This window comes from Lemur catta, chromosome X, assembly GCF_020740605.2.
Source record: "Lemur catta isolate mLemCat1 chromosome X, mLemCat1.pri, whole genome shotgun sequence".
Taxonomy (NCBI): domain Eukaryota; kingdom Metazoa; phylum Chordata; class Mammalia; order Primates; family Lemuridae; genus Lemur; species Lemur catta.
The window spans coordinates 67,963,112-67,977,358 of record NC_059155.1 but is presented as its reverse complement, the minus strand read 5'-3'; the positions used below and the strand labels follow the sequence as shown (position 1 = coordinate 67,977,358).

The 14,247-nt window shown below is 42.2% G+C and overlaps 1 protein-coding gene across 1 annotated transcript in view; it reads right to left on the bottom strand.

Moving 5' to 3' along the window:
- Nucleotides 1-14,247, bottom strand: part of ANOS1 (anosmin 1) — a 148,382-nt gene that overhangs the window by 88,811 nt on the left and 45,324 nt on the right. The window lies entirely within an intron of this gene.

Genomic DNA, 14,247 nt, shown 5'->3' with positions numbered 1-14,247 from the left:
CAAAGGGATCAGAGGTCCCGTCTCCCTGGTATGAGATCTCCCCAGTGGACGTACATTTCAGACAGCAGGTAAAGAAAACAAGGAGCTCGTTAGCGCCGAACTGGTGTGCATTTAGTTTTGGGGTTTTTTGTTGTTTTTAGGAATGATTTAAGATGACAAATATTCATAAGAAATAGCAAAATGACCTAAATGGGAAGTTGATGAAAAGAAATAAGAGTGAACAAGGACGTCGAATGAATCCAAGAAGAGTCTGGCACCAAATTATATTACACAGAGTCTCCAACCCACCGAAGGAAGGCCACGGACTTTGGTTTCAGCTTTCTGCTTTCTACTTCCCAACAGGAAAAGAATAACTTGATCGGTCCCTACGATGCAAGTATTCATAAACTTAAAAACCTGCATGGAGGCTAGGTGAGCAATTATTCCCAATATATAATCTAAAAATAATTGTCTTCTGAGGCTCAGAATACCATGTACTCACAGTAGAATGAACTCGAGAAGATCTTCATAGCAGCATTGCTGAGGAGCTTCATAGAGCTCTTTCTCACGCACGCTGCATGAAAGGGTGGCATCTCACCAAAGCAAGGTCAACAGTTTCAATTCTGCAGGGACCGGCAAATCTTGCCTACCAGCCCTCTGCCCAAGTGGACTAAACCAGTCTTCATGTCTATTTACAACACCTGGTATAATTCACAACATTCGCAAGAAGGTTTTTTTCTTTCACTTTTGCTTTCGCCATCTGCTCCTCTCTTCCTTGTACTTGTTTTAGGTTGGGTGGTTTTGGGGTGAAAGATGGAAGAAATACAACTCAACTTACAGCTATCTGAACAGGTCTACCTGAAGCCACTATCATTTTACTTGGATGCTCTCCTGAATTGAAGGGAAGTACCCGGATTCTGAATTCTTAGTGTCTACCCCAGGAGGTGAAGTGGGCCTTCCATCCCTGGAGTCACCGTGGACATCTTTCTTCCTCTCATCCCCCAATTTCAATCCTTCAGCAGATCCTGTTGGCTTCACCTTCAAAATATTTCCCAAAGCACCTCCCTTCTCTCCTTCACTTGCTCATGTGTGCAAATACACAAGACCTTTTGCAGTTACCTCTTGGATACACTCCAAAATAAACACTCTCCCCAAACTCTATCTCCCCTTTTTCTGGCTTAATTTTTCTTCCTTTCCCTCCTTAGTAACCACCGTGTTCTGTTCAACTTATTGTGTTTCTCAACGGCCCCTCACACTAGCGGAGAGCTGCATGTGGGCGTGGGGTGTGTCTGCCTTTTCACTCTACAGACCAGAGCAGGTGTTCAGTAAATGTCCACTGCATGAGTGAAGAATGACAGGACATAACTCAGGGCTGGAGATACGAAGACAATAGCTTTGTTTCCCCGTTAAACTGTATTGAGTAGCAAGCACAGTACTGCATGCTAGGGGTTCGTTGTGACCAAAACGGACATGACTGTAGCCCTCATGGAATTTTCCAGCTAAACTCCTTGGCACTGACCCTGAATGTGATGAAATTCATGGCTGTGAACATCAGCTTAAGCCTCCACCTCTTCTCTGTCCTTACTCGCAACTCCAAGCCACGCAGCCCTAAAGCCAGAGCTGAGGCCACCTGTGCCAAGCCTGTGTCCCCAGTGCTTGAATCTGGATCTGGTGTCCTGTCTCCCATGGGTCTACACCAGGAGCTCAGATGATATTGGTGCAGGACTTCAGTGTAAACAAACCACATGCATAGCCAAAGACCACTCAATAAACACAAATGCCCCCCAACAAAGACAAATCTGTGCTCTGCTGCTAAGGAATAGAATGCCATAAAAGAAAAAAAAACACTGTGGTCTTATTGAAAATGTATCTCTATTTCATTAGCCTAAAGAGGTATTTATCTCAGGAACCAAATGTTTCTGACCTTCTGCTAGAAACTCGCCATCCAAAAGAAAAATACATAAAAGTCCTTTTTCAGCAAGTAGGGAATATTTTACAAACCTGGATTCTTGCTTTTCTCTCTACTCAATTCACTAAATATAGAAGCAGTATGCTTTTTAAAGAATTAAACATAAAACGCCTTTAGCACGTGTCCAGGAGCTAACTTAAGACCCACTAATGATCTCTGTTCCACAACTACCACTCACACTGCAGTGTGTTGACATGATTTACCCGTCTGTTTACTGCTCTAGAATAAGCTATAAGCTCCTTAAAATCAGGGCTTGTGTGTCTCCTTGAAAGTTTGGCAGGCTAAAGTCGCCGGACACCAAATCCAGCCCTACACCTGTTTTTGTGCAGCCTGCAACCTAATCATGATTTCTAATTTTCAAATAGTTGAAAAATAATATTCCGTAGCATCAGATAATTATATGAAAATCAAACATCGCTGGCCAAAAACAAAGTTTCATTGGAACACAGCCACGCCCGTTCATCTAGGTATTGTCCACGGCTGCTTTCATGCTACACACCAGCAGGATGGAGTAGTTGCAGTAGGGACCACCATGTCCCACAAAGTCCAAAACACTTCCTATCTGGCTCTTTAGAGAAAGAACTTGCCAGTCTCTGGTCAAATTCATGTCCTACTCCCCACAATACAGCAGGGACCTGTACAGAGCTGATATTCATCGAATGTTTATTAAAAACGAACTGAAATTGCCAGCCAGATCCTGACCTTTGGAAATGGTCTGAGATCTCACGAGTATTTACTTTTATCTAATAAAGCAAGCACTGTTCGTACAATTAGCAAAACAGGGCTCTGGCAGTTACAAAGCAAGTTTATCTCTTCCAGAAAGTTCACCGGCTGGGAAAAGTGGAGAAGCTGGTTTTATCTGAGGGGATGTCGTGCGGTCCAATCCGCCAACATCAGGGGAGTAAGCGGAACTGTGAAATGGTCCCTTTGATGCCCCAGATCCCTGAATCGATACCCAACACCGTGACCACAGATGCCAGCACCAGCCCTTGCCCAGAGCAGCACTCAGCAAATACCGGCTGGGCTGAAGGGAAGAGAGCTAAGGAATCGGAGGATGCAAAGAGGCCCCACTGTTTAGGCTTGCAATGTCTGACCACTGCGCACACAGCTCCAGCACCCTCTCAAGGTGTCTTGTCGCATTCCTGCAAATGCCTCAAATTAGAGGAGCATTCTTCCTTATATCGCGGTAGGGCGGAACCCACTACCTCTATACCTGGATCCAGCAATGGAGGTTAAGCACATAGGCTGAGGCATCGGAATGCCCTGTTGTGAAATGCCCCGAGAGCCTGGCAAGTTGTGTAGCCTTTCTCTGCCTCAGTTTTCTCATCCACACAATGGGAACAAAAACATACCTCCAAGTCCCAGCAGTGATGTTTTAAGGCACCTACCTTTCTTGGTTATCCTTCACAATGAGTTGGTCATAGCCCGTTCACTCAGCTGCTGGGTGTACTGGTGTATTGTTTTTCTCATGAAAGCAGCATATTTTAATACTATGTATTCATAAAGACAATTGTCAAAGTCTAAAATATCAAAACACTTCATTATTAAGACCACTCAAGAGGGATGTGGATATTTCAGGTGCTGAAATGTTAAGGACTCAATTCATTTAGTTGTTGTTAATATTCCCCTTCTACCTAAGTTACCAGTATTGAAAAATAATCTGATCATTTAATTTAACTTTGCGCAACTTCAAGCAGGTAACAGTGGCAGTGTGTACCATGTTTGTTATTACAAAGTGGATTACTTTAGAGAATGTTCTTTAAAATTTAAAACACTGACATTCCTTTACCCCAACTCTTCCATGTCCCACAAAAAAAAAGGGAAAAAAAGATTATAAATTTTAACCTTATTTTATAATGTATGACACATATTTATGAACATAAAGAGTCTCCTTGGTCATATTTAAAAAATTTTAAAGACTAACATGAGTGCAGGGGACATAAAGGAAATAGGAAAAGGATGAGAAGGTTTACTTTTTCACTATTAGCAATTCAGTGATTTCCAAACCAGTATTAGATTATCTTTCCTATGTCATAAATGTTATCATAAAAAATGAAATAATGTTACTAGAACCTGAGACAAAATACACACACACACACAGAGACACACACACACACACACACACACACACAATGCAGTCATAAAATCTGCAAACTTGTCAACTATGTTTTCAAGTCTTAACTTTCAACATGCTGATGCCTTGTTGCAGCTGGTTACAATGGAAATTCCAGAAGGCTGAATTTATAATACATATCCCCCAAAGCATCTGGTATCTCAGACATGGTGATAACCTTAAGAGGAAAAATGTTCAACATTCTCCAAATGTCCAAGGAGCAAAAACGGACAAACTGGTTTTGCAGTAAATGAAACGGTGGCATCCATCCAAAACGTGGAGATTTACATCAGTGGCGATAAGTGCGCTTCAACTTTCTATTTCCTCCCAGTCTCCAGACCTCTTCATAACTGGCATATTTGACTCCCCTCTCCTTGTGTGCCCTGGCATACGGCAGAGGGGCCCCGAGGGCTGACAGCATCACCCCATGCCAGCAAACCACCCTCTTGCCCTACCCTAAACAAACACACCAAGTGTCAACAATAGGAACAGCCTGGGAGAAAATACACCCTGCTCTAGGCTAATTTGACTATTAAAAAGAGTAGAAATACCAGCCATTAGCCATGGCCTTGGGCTGAAAAGTGTAGAACTCTGTAGGCATCAGAAATTGTAAATTCTGTCCACCATATGCTTTCACCCAGCCTTGCCCCATGGGGTGCTCAGAGTTGCTGAATTGTCCCATTAAAATTCTAGCACATGTAAAATAAAATTCAAGTCTAAAATAAGGAGGAAAATGGGTTTACACTGGCTTGACCTGATTGGAGATTCAAGCCTTCCTGCATTGTATAAATGAAACTCTTCTCGAATTTCATGCAAGTTTTTTGTGGGGGAGGGGGAGGGTCTCACTATATTGCCCAGGCTGGTCTTGAACTCCTTGGCTTAAGTGATCCTCCCACCTTGGCCTCCCGAGGAGCTGGGACTACAGGTACTGTGAGCCACGGCATCTGGCTTTATACAAGCTTTACAGTGTCACCATTAATCTTAGACAAAACCTCAGGAAACCATCTCATCAAGTCATTTCACAGTTCAAATAGAAAAGCGGAGTTCCAGAGGATGAAAATGACCCTGGAACTGGGCTTGCACAGCAGGCAGGGGAACAAGTGTTGATCATGACATCACCCCTCATCCACTTCAGACCCTGCGAGGTCCACTGGACATAGAATATCTTCAGCAACATGGTGGGTTTCTTTTTTTGGGGGTGGGGGGTGGAGCAAGAAGAGAGTACATTAAGGGATTTAGTTGCCAAGGACCAGAAAGGACCAGTGTCTTTTCTGAAGGCATTCTCCCAAATGCTGCCTAGGTCAGAAGGGCAAGACTATAGCTGCAAAAGAGTAGAGACAGAGGGTCTGGATTCTACTCCTGTCACTCCCAGATTCTCCCAAAGAGTAACTCCTTCATAGAACTGCAGTGAGGTCTGAGCAAGTTAGCACTTGCAAAATGCTTATGAGTGCCAGGAGCACAGGAGGTCTATTCAGTTAAAACAACAGCAATGAAAACCTCTATGTTCATAGCAGCAGAATTGGTATTATAAACAGAGGTGCCGGTGTGCCTTCCAGAATACCAGGGACCCAAGGCAGGCTAATTTTTCTATTTTTTTTTTGTAGAGATGGGGTCTCGCTATATTGCCCAAGCTGGTCTCAAACTCCTGGCCTCAAGTGATTCTCCTGCCTCAGCTTCCCAAAGTGCTAGGATTACAGGTGTGAGCCACCGCCCCTGGCCACAAGATGTCAATAACAGGCTAAGCAGGAAGAGGAAGAGAGAGTGTGGGGACTCTGTACTTTCCATTCCATTTTTCTATAAACCTAAAACTGCTCAAAAAAGTCTATTATTTTTTAAAAATCCAAAATCTCTTAATATTCTTATACATATACTAAACATATGAATATTCAATCAAGGATAATATCTCTAGAAATAAATTCATCACATATGTACAAAAACTGTCTTGAAATTAACACCTGCTCAGAGAAGGTGTGTGGGTTGAGTCGATATTATGGATGAGAAAAAAAGCACAATTTAAAATCCTTTATAGGTTTTTTAAAAAGCAGACACATAAGAAACTATTGGTCTAATTACTTACCCTCATTTGCATATGGTGAAAAGGCCAGTTGGCACATATTATTGAGGATCTTTCATTCCAGTGTAGGACAGGTGATGGTAGCTTGCCCAATAGATAACCAGTTAATTCAGATAATCCAATCTCCCCACCAAATGCATTGGAGCTATGTGATTAGTTCCATTAAAAGTAGGGTCCTCATCCTATTTGTTAATCTTGTGGAATCAAACAGCTTCAGGGATGGTCCCCCATCAGCACCATCATTGGCATTTGGGCTCATCCTCTCCTTCCTCCCAGGAGTTCAGAGAGCACCTTCCAGCATAGTGCCTATGACATGCTAGAAAGTTTACAGAAATCATGCTTCCCTATGTTGTTGAAACCTCATGATCCCGCAAGGTGGAGTTTTATTTCTATATTCCTTGTGCTGGAGGAGAACGGGGCAGGAAGAGGATGGCAATGGTGTGGCTGAGAGTCAGGACTGGATTCCGTGTAGGCCCTGGGACCTCCGCCTCTGTCCCTAATGTCCACCATGTTGCTTTCTTAGTGAGGACAAGATTCCAGAAAACACCAGTCCTCATCACTCTGACCGTGTTTGTTGAACTATTGCTGAGGGAAGCAATTACAGCTACTCTCTGGGGCCAGACTCTAGAAGAATCCCAGCAACATTCAGAAATGTTGGAATTACCCCACGGTTTTCTTAGGTGCCATCAGCACCATGTGATCATGGACAACTCAGATTTACATGATAGTCCTGACTGCTTCTCAGCTAGAGACATGCACCTGTCAGTTTAATACCCCCCTTGACAGTCCCACTGGTTTAAATGTATCATGACCAGAATGAATGTCCGCGTGTGGCTTCGCCTCTCCCCACGAGGAAAAGCCCAGCTCCTCCTCCATTCCCTTCACCTGAATGACCAGCCTGGCCTCCTCCCCACTTTCCCAAGGAGCCAGGCAGGACAGTAGCTGCCCTTCAGACAACAAATAAAATATGTGGTGGCTAAGGCCCTGCTGTCCATGTCTCTCATCACCATATAACAGCTCGGTAAAGTTCTCCAAATTCTTCCCCACCTCAGTGCCTTTGCACACGCTCTCCTCTTTGCCTAGAAAATCCTGCTCTTCAAAATTCCTCATCCTCAGAGGACTTTTTAAACAAGTCCTATCTCCTATCTTTCTTGTCACAGCATCCCATTTTCTTCAAGGTGCGTGATATATTGTGGATTCATTTCTGAAATGTCTGCCTTCCTTCCTTCTTTATGTCCCTCTGCGTGTATTATATTCATTCCACTCCTTGAAGGCAGGGTCTGTGCCCATGGGTGGTACCTTACCTGGAAAGCATCCAGCACAGAATAGGTAAAAATAAATAAAAAAATAAATAAAAATAAAAAATATATAAAGCAAATGAATGAATAAATGGTACAATTTAATTGATTATTTCAAACAGGAGAAATATGTTAGCGTCAGAATTTCTGCATTCACTAAATATTTACACCACCCTCTCTATGTCACAGGAAGGGAAAATGTCCCTCTCATATTTAAGTGTTTATGGTCCGTGCGGTGATGTGAGGGCGCTCACTACCTGTGAGCAAACCTTACGTCCGGGAGAGAGAGAAGGGAAATACTAGGTGCTCCCCAGTACATTCACTTGGCACCTGGCGAGGTATTTACAAAAGGTCACATCATTTACTTTAAGGAAAGACACTTTCATCTCCATGAATAAGAATTGCTTCATTCTGAATATTTAACATTCAAATATATATTTCCAGAAAACTGGGTCAAGCCATGTGAAAGTCACATCAGAGGATATTTATAGAAAGGTGCAAATTACATTTCCTTTCTGGTTGTTAACAAACGAATACAGTGCCAAATTAATTTTCTGAATAGTAATTTCTTATTTATTTATTCATTTGTTTATATTTTAGAGACAGGGTCTTGCTCTGTCACCCAGGCTGGGGTGCAGTGCAGCTTCGAATTCCTGGCCTCAAGCAGTCCTCCTGCCTCAGCCTCCTAAAGTGCTGGGATTACAGGCATGAGCTACCACACACAAGCTCCTATTCATTTAAAAGAAAAAAAAATGAACATTGTTCTGAAGCCTTGATATTATGCAGGGATGTAAACTCGAGCAAGTGCCCAGATCTGCCAGGAGTTACATGTGTTTTTATGTCTTAGGTGATATTTCTGCATGCCTATAAAACCCTACCTTTTGTCAAATATACCAGCATTTATAAGTAACTTACCAGCATTTGTAAGTAACTTACATTATGATGCTACATATTATGTAAATAACCACACACACACAATGCATGTATACAAGACCATGAAAAAAAAATCCAGTGACAGGAATTAATTTACTTTCTTTATTTAACTTTTAAAAAACATATTATTTTTAGTTGACAAATGAAAACTGTACGTCTTTGTGGTGTACAACATGTTGTTTTAAAACATGTGTCCATTGTGGAATAGCTACATCAAGCTAATTAGCATATGCATTACCTCACATACTTATTTTTTTGTGCTGAGAACAATTAAAGTCTACTCTTTCAGCTACTTTCAAGAATACGATACATTGTTATTAACTGTGGTCACCAAGTTGCACACTAGGTCTCTTGAATTCATTCCTCCTGTCTCACTGAAAGTTTGTTGCTTTTGACAGACACCTCCCCAAACTGCCTGCCTCCTAATTTCCTTAAATTGCATTAAAAAACTCTTCTTCCCCCAGAAAAATCTCACAGAAGTAGCCTCCTCAAGGCTGTGCACACACACACATGCACGTGCGTACACACACGCGCGCACACATAAACATCCAGGCTCTCAATGCCTGTTAACTGCCTCCAGGGCCAGGCGCTGAGGACACCCCGCTGCTAGTGCACAGAGCTGTGCACATAAATCCCTAATCTGTCAGGCCAGTTGCCCGTGAATAGGCTATTTAGGGCTGGCTGGAAGCAGTGGGAAGTCGACCCACGCAAGATCGCTGCCTTGTCAGGCGTCGGAGGTCAGGGTTATTATCTCCGTCAGCGGCCGGGGTGCATTTGTTCCCAGCGTGGGAGTCTTTCACTGCTCACAAAGCTGCAGCAGAAGCCCTGGGAGGGGCGCAGGAGGCTTATCTCCTGTCCCCTGGACGGAATATTGAGAAAGAGACCCCCTCCGCACTCCAGGCCGCGCCCGCCAATGAAGATACTCAGGAATCTGTTAATGTATCAACTGGGGTGTTCAGCCTGAACACCAGAGATACCCTCACCGCAACAGGAAACTCATCAGTTAGAGGGTGTCTGATCTAGCCGGGTGGGAGACCGTAACCGGTACATGTTGCTTTCAGGAAGCAACAGGCGAGTAAAAGGGCATTTTCTTAATTGCTCTAGGGAAAATAAAACCTAGGAAAATAACAGAACCAACCAAGAAATTAAAACTTAATCCAAGTAGCACATAACAAAATAGATATCATCTACTATTGAGCACCAGTGTACTGCTCAACTTTGCGGTCGTACATCCCAATAGAAAAAAGAACTATAACAAAAGAATGACTTTTTACATTGAAATCATCTATTATTTTAGACGCTTTTAACATAAAAATATGAAAGTGATGTAACATGATTGTAAGATAAAACCCAAAAATGTAACATTCTTAGTGGGCCACATCAACTCACCTTTGGGCATTAATTTAGCAAACCATACTGAATGCTTCATTCATGGTGAACAACTAACTGAATGCATTTTTTAAGTTGTCAAGTAAAACAAAAAAAATTGGCCATTTTCTCTACTTATTGATGTCATCAGGAATGATGCTTTTGTTGTTCTTTTTCACAGGCTGACAAAAAATCTTACACAACATGATGTTGCTTCAAAAACATCCAGACAATGGGACTTGGCAGCCTTACCCGTTTCTGTTCACCATAACCACAACCTTCATGGAGAAAGGAAAGCCCCTGTCAGACAGGGCCAAAGAGCTTTTCCAAATGCTGTCAGAAAAGCGTGCTCTGGTCTGGACAATGAGAGGTCAGAGCAGCCCGATGATATGTCAGCCTTCGAGATTCAGCATGACCCTGGCAGCGACGTTATCTCGAAGGAGAACTCCGTTGCAGAGCGCACATAGACCCCTGATTTCTATCTGTCCGCATTGTTCTGGATTTGGGGAGTTTTAAGAAATGGACAGTGAGTTCTGTTATGCTTTAGAACGTAAAATAATGCTAACTCGGATTTTGCAATGATCATGTTAGGAAAGTATCCCAAAATCAGAGCGGAGACAAGGCCTAATTGGTTTTCCAGGTTGCATTGAGGTTAATGCTTCAGCAAGATGGAACAACCAAATGTGCGATGCTTGGAGGAGGGAGGGGAACAGCAGGGTGGGGACAGAGAGAGCCACAGAGGTCGAAATGAGCTTGACACCTTTGCAGGCAGGCGGCCTCGGCTAGAAGCCATTTCCCACCCACACTAAGCTCTTCATCCTGAATTCACTCTATTTTCTCTCTCTCCTCAAGGTGTCGAACAATCTGTCATCATGTTCCAAATGCCAACAGCAAAGGAGACTTCACAAACTCCTGAGAAGGGCCTCATAAACCAACTGTAAGAACCTTTTGGCTTCTTTCTTTATAACAAGAAACTCATAATCTGGATTTTTTTTTTTTTGACATAGAAAGGATCTATGAAAGAAAGAGATCTCTTCACTCTTACCTGATAGAAAAACAAGAAGCAGAATCAACATGCAAACCTGTTATAAAAGTGCAGAAAGTCTAGACTAGTTTATGTTTTAGAAAAAAAGTATTCTTGTTCATTATTTTTAGAGATGGGAATGGGAGGGTGAATGCCTAGTTGGTCTGTCTTGCTGTTTCTGTTCGTGTTTTTGTGATCCAGGGAAGTCAGATTGATAAAAACAAAAGGTTTCACAAATAGAAGAAGAATCAGCCCTTAAAATGACAAACGTCCCCAAGTGAGTGGGGTGGTTGCTTTATCTACTCTTCAGGGCCTCAAGAACATAGGAGGTCCAAATGACAAGCATGGGGGTGAGGACTTCATCATCAAATGCACATGGCCCACTCATGGGAACTTTGTAATTCATACACAGAAATCTCTGACTCACCCCTAAAATGTGGGGGAGCCCACGAACCACAGAGAAACTCCAAATGGATGTTCTCAGGCAAACTGTAGCATTTGTACATTTTATCTCCCTACGAGGTCACCCCTGTTCTGCCTTCGGTCCTGTCTTCCTTCCACACAATCCAGTGCATCTAGCATCATAGCAAAGCCTCATCTGCACAGCCCTTTCTCTGACTGCAGTCATTCTTCCCAAACATGATCTGAAATGTGTTATGTGAGCCGGGGAAGAAAGTCTAGAAATTGAGTTTATCATGCTTGGGCTACCATACATCCTATGCAAGAAATTAGTTTCTCAAAATCTGAAAGCCATGAATTTGGCACCCCTCAACTAGCACAAATTTCCTTTCAAAAGTTGAGACAGAGAGAGAAAGGGACTCCTAAGTATCCTGTAGCATAATGTATTCCACATTTTCATAGGCATCACTTTTAGGCCAAAACATATGGTAATGCATAAATGGATCCCATGCTGCCTGCAACCAACTCTTACTGCAGAAAAGCAGCATCTCAAAGGAGTTCATCAAATCCTTTACTCTAAGAAAGGCATGGTAATCACTTCACCAGAAATCACTTCCTCCGTGGTACTGTTCAAAGATCATCCACCCGGACTCATAATGAAGCCTCAGGAAATAATGACAACAGCAGCCTCTATCTAAAAGTGGAGCTGAAAATAGCAGTGGGTCCTAAGCATTGCTAGAATGCAACCCTCAAGAAATTTAAACACAAGAAGCCCATTTAACGGGTCTCCAAATTTTAATGCTTCAATCTCAACAATACAGCCTAGAAACAGGTAAGAGTAGTCTCTCCTTGGATGCCCTAATTTATATTCCTTACTTTTGTAAGCAAAATGCTGTTTTGACTGATTTGTCTTTTTTTTAACCCAAATAGCCACCTTTACTTCATAGGGCCAGCAAATTATTAAATTTGTGGGTTGAGTTCCCATATATCTGGTTTAATATTATATACTTTGATTTCCTCTCCAAATTAGATCATTGGCTGAGCTAGCATAACTACTGTATAACTGCTTAAAGACATCGCCAACTTTTCTTTTTGAAATAGAAGCTAAAAGAAAGCTAAGATACAGGCATTATGTTCTCTTTATTTGCATAAACTAATCCAAGCAAAATGGTCTTCCCAAATACAAAAAATAAAATGACTTAATACTTCCCATAAAGGATTACAACATTTGTCAATAGTTCTGTTGAAGTGGGGGAGGGATGGAGTTCTTCTCTTCTTTAAGGAGATTTCCAGCAAAATGACGATCTGTGAATTCATGACGATCCCATATGTGTCACATTATTGTTCAATGAGGGACAGACAATCACATCTTCTTTATAACTTTCTCCACCTTTCAACACTGACCATGGAAAATTAGATTGTAAAAAATATTTTGGATCTATTTATAATGTTTCATGTTGACTAATTTAATCCTTGAGAACTTTACCAAAGAAGCAACAGTGATTAAAGTGGAAAAGACGGTAACTCACAAGTATGAAGACCTGGGCTCCCTGCCCCCATAACAGGGACATGGTCTAGCCAGTTTTTTAAAAAATATATTCATATACAACAGCCAAATAAATCACTTACACTCTCGTTTTTATAACCTGTAAAATAGAGAGGTCTCTGTTTTAGAGTTTTGCAAAAATTAAATCAGACAATTTATGGTAAAGTATTTGTCAACCACGGAGTACTACACAAACAGCAAGTACTATTACTAATGGTATGACTTCAGTGACAATCATAATTTCCAAAACCTAAGACAGAGATTGTCTATGGAAAAGAAATCTAGAATCTGTCACACCTTATTCAAAGAAATTTATTTTCATAAGAATATCACTTCCCTGCTGTGTCCTCCGCCTCATTTCACATTAATTTCTGTCTCCCTTTCCCCCAAGACCTTACTGTCCCATAAAACTAAATGTCTGCAGTAAGGGAGGGGCATGCTCTATGTCTGTGCCATCCAGTGTCACAGCCTCTAACTATATAAGGATGTTGAGCACTTGAATATGGCCAGTGCAGTTTCTCACCCTCAGCACTATCGACATTTGGGGCCAGAGGATTTCCTGTGTCGGGGCATCCTGTGCATTGTGGGGTGTTGAGCGATGTCCTTGGTCTCCACCCAACACATGCCAGTAAGCGCCTCCTCCCCAGTTGTGACAACCAAAAATGTCCCCAGACATTGTCAGATGCCTCCTGGGGTACAAAATCACCTCGAGTCAAAAACCCACTAGGCTAGTGTGATGGAAGATCTGAATTTTTAACTGTACTCAATTTAAATGAATTTAAATTTAAATAGCAAACGTGGCTGGGGGCTCCCATATTGGACAGCAGTGCCTTAAAATTTACCAAGATTATTATAAAAAGCCAGACATGACAGTTAAGAAATATATTGGGAAGTTCAGAATAGATATAGATATATATTTTTTTTTTCTGAAAGGGCTAAAGATTGGTTAAACAAAGTAAGTTTTCATTTTATTTACATATAGTTATTTGTTTGCTGTCTTTAACTCAGAGCAGTGAGAGATCATAAGCTAGCAATGCATAAAAAGGTACAAAGTGGTAATAAAAGGGGGGCAGGGGGAGCCCCCACAGGGATTCATATCCACCGCTGCCACCCAGGGAGGCAATAATGAGATGAACAGAGATCTCTTGGTAGCAGGGTCCGGAATCAAAGGAGAAAATTAACAGCCATAACCACCCCAAGCCCTTCCTGCCGGGCGGGCCATCCTCTCCCCAGCCGGGAGCTGGTCTGGGCTACTCTCAGGCAGCAGGGGTGACCTGACCCGCAAGCTCTCTGCAGACCTGCTCTGGTGGTTTCTCATTTCCTTCATTACACACCGAGCCAACGCACCGGAACTTTCGAAGTGCTTGCAAGGTTTCATCTGACACACTGAAAAGTTTAGTAACTATCACTTTCATTGGAGCGGTGAAAACAATTCCCTATCAAAACGGAACACCTGCATTAGGTTAGGGATTCCTACAAGTTACTGAAAGTCCCAAAGGGAGTCCAAGTTCGTACAAAATATTGGGTAGAACAAGCGATCTCCT